At 57.1% G+C, this 2,500-nt stretch overlaps 1 non-coding gene across 1 annotated transcript in view; it reads left to right on the top strand.

Annotated features, from left to right (window-relative positions):
* The first annotated feature begins 1,926 nt into the window (after nucleotides 1–1,926).
* The window catches only part of LOC126330010 (small subunit ribosomal RNA), a 1,893-nt gene continuing 1,319 nt past the window's right edge, over nucleotides 1,927–2,500 (top strand). The window contains exon 1 of the ribosomal RNA XR_007562650.1: nucleotides 1,927–2,500. This exon is cut by the window's right edge and continues 1,319 nt beyond it. This is a non-coding gene — a ribosomal RNA (small subunit ribosomal RNA).

A 2,500-nucleotide genomic window follows, 5' to 3' on the forward strand; every position in this document is an offset into this window, starting at 1 on the left:
ACTTACGCTGCACCTTAACCTAACTTACGCTGCACCTTAACCTAACTTACGCTGCACCTTAACCTAACTTACACTGCACCTTAACTGTCACATGTAACGTCACAGGAATGTAGCTTTGCCTAACAGCAACCCTCTGAACATAGTTCACTGCTTGGATCCTCTGGTGTCATGTGTATTTCTTGATGCCATGGTGCGTACCCTCACATAAAGGTCTTTCGAGTGTTGCGTACTTTCTACACAGTCCCGCTAACCACTGGAAGGGTGTACCGCTACAGAACGAATATCGCCCTCCCCTCCTGCCCTTCCAAGCTGGTCGGTCAGGCGTTTGTTTGTGAAATGAGCCTTGCAGCTGTTCAGTTGCATTCGGTTGTCGATGCAGTCAGTGTACGTTGTGGTACGGCCTGTGTGGACTGTCCGCTGATGTACGCGTAACCCACACTGATCATCCGTCGTTACGTACTGAGTGACATAATGTGGCACATGCTTGACCGTACACCGGCTGCGCCCTACAATGGCGAATCATAAGGGCCATATGTTGTGCACGATGCTACTTGTCTCGTCTCCCCATTACAGCGAGATTGCACTGTTGTACGCCGTACAGACATGTGGTAGGTAGGTACGGACGAAAGTATTGCATGTTGGCCCCCCCCCCCCCCCCCTCCTCCCTCTGCCGGGAATCAGCGTGAGCCGTCTGTTGATGTAGCGACGAGGGTTTTCCTATTTAATCGTATTGCCCCACACAACATGATAGCACGGTGGACCGCGTTCCACATCTGCGACATGCTACAGAGGCCGGTTGACAGTCGACCGCGCAAGGGACATTGCACACGTGCGCGGACCATCTTCCACGTGTTCTCTCGTGTACATGCCGCAGTGTGTATGTGGGCTGATGTAGCGTGTCGTGACACATAACATGCAGGCATGCCAGAATCGTAGATTTCGCAAATGTAGATTGACGTATACGTTTGCTGCCAAAGATCCGCAAATGAACTGGAAATCAGTTGTTGAGCGGTTGTTCGCGCTGCAGGTGCATCGGTGATAGCGACGATCGGTACATCTATGAACCGGTTGTTTCGGCGGTACCCGCCATGCCCCCGAACCTGAGTTGGCCATGTGGGTATGAAGCGATACGAGGCTGTGGCTTGGCGGGACAGTCCCCGGCCGGTGAGGGGGGGCCGCCCGGCGTGCTGGCCGCGCGCTGCGTGAGCGCACGCACTACAGCCGGCTGGTGGGGGGCGCCCAGTGGCAGGAGCGCCGGCCGACGGGCCCGGCTGGCGTCCCAGCTATGCGCCGGCGCACCCTGCGCGCGGCGCCAGGCGGCCAAAGTGGGTTCTGCCGAGCCCGGTGCGAAGCGCGGTGGACATCTGCAGTGTGCTGGTCCGATTGCGGACTGTGTGCGTTGAGGATGCGCCGCCGCCCGGCACTCGGCGTCGCGACGCCGTCTGCTGCTCGGTCGCCCCCAGCGGTTCTCGCAGGTGGTTTGTATCGCAGCTCTGCGGACGTGTTGGCGCGTGCGCTGTGCTGGGAGAGTTCGCTTCTGCACCCAAGTGGGGCTTTGCCCTTCTGTGGCGCTGGCGTTGGAGCTGCCGGTCACCGTAGGTGGCGCGTGTTGTTTCCCGCCGGCAATGCCACGACAGCACGCTCCCGGGCCTCTGTCGGCAGCGGCAAGCTCAGTTGGGAGCACGGGTGTTCGCACTGAAAGCGTCTACTCGCCCATCTCCGGGCGATTGCGCCTCTCTCGAACCCGACCAAGTACTTAGGACGGCGCTGCGCGCCGCCGGGACCTGAGAGGGTTTCGAGGTGTATCGTGCAGGGGAGCTCAGCCTCCTCCTGTTTGCAGAATAATTGAGCGGACGCTTGCGTGTTCGCGCGGGCCCTCGGGACACACTCCCGGGCGGCCGGCTGCTCAGCTCTCGTTGACGCAGCTCCCTGGTTGATCCTGCCAGTAGTCATATGCTTGTCTCAAAGATTAAGCCATGCATGTCTCAGTACAAGCCGCATTAAGGTGAAACCGCGAATGGCTCATTAAATCAGTTATGGTTCCTTAGATCGTACCCACGTTACTTGGATAACTGTGGTAATTCTAGAGCTAATACATGCAAACAGAGTCCCGACCAGAGATGGAAGGGACGCTTTTATTAGATCAAAACCAATCGGATTGGCTCGTCTGGTCCGTTTGCCTTGGTGACTCTGAATAACTTTGGGCTGATCGCACGGTCCTCGTACCGGCGACGCATCTTTCAAATGTCTGCCTTATCAACTGTCGATGGTAGGTTCTGCGCCTACCATGGTTGTAACGGGTAACGGGGAATCAGGGTTCGATTCCGGAGAGGGAGCCTGAGAAACGGCTACCACATCCAAGGAAGGCAGCAGGCGCGCAAATTACCCACTCCCGGCACGGGGAGGTAGTGACGAAAAATAACGATACGGGACTCATCCGAGGCCCCGTAATCGGAATGAGTACACTTTAAATCCTTTAACGAGTATCTATTGGAGGGCA

The sequence above is a fragment of the Schistocerca gregaria genome, unplaced genomic scaffold (assembly GCF_023897955.1).
Source record: "Schistocerca gregaria isolate iqSchGreg1 unplaced genomic scaffold, iqSchGreg1.2 ptg001236l, whole genome shotgun sequence".
Taxonomy (NCBI): Eukaryota; Metazoa; Arthropoda; class Insecta; order Orthoptera; family Acrididae; genus Schistocerca; species Schistocerca gregaria.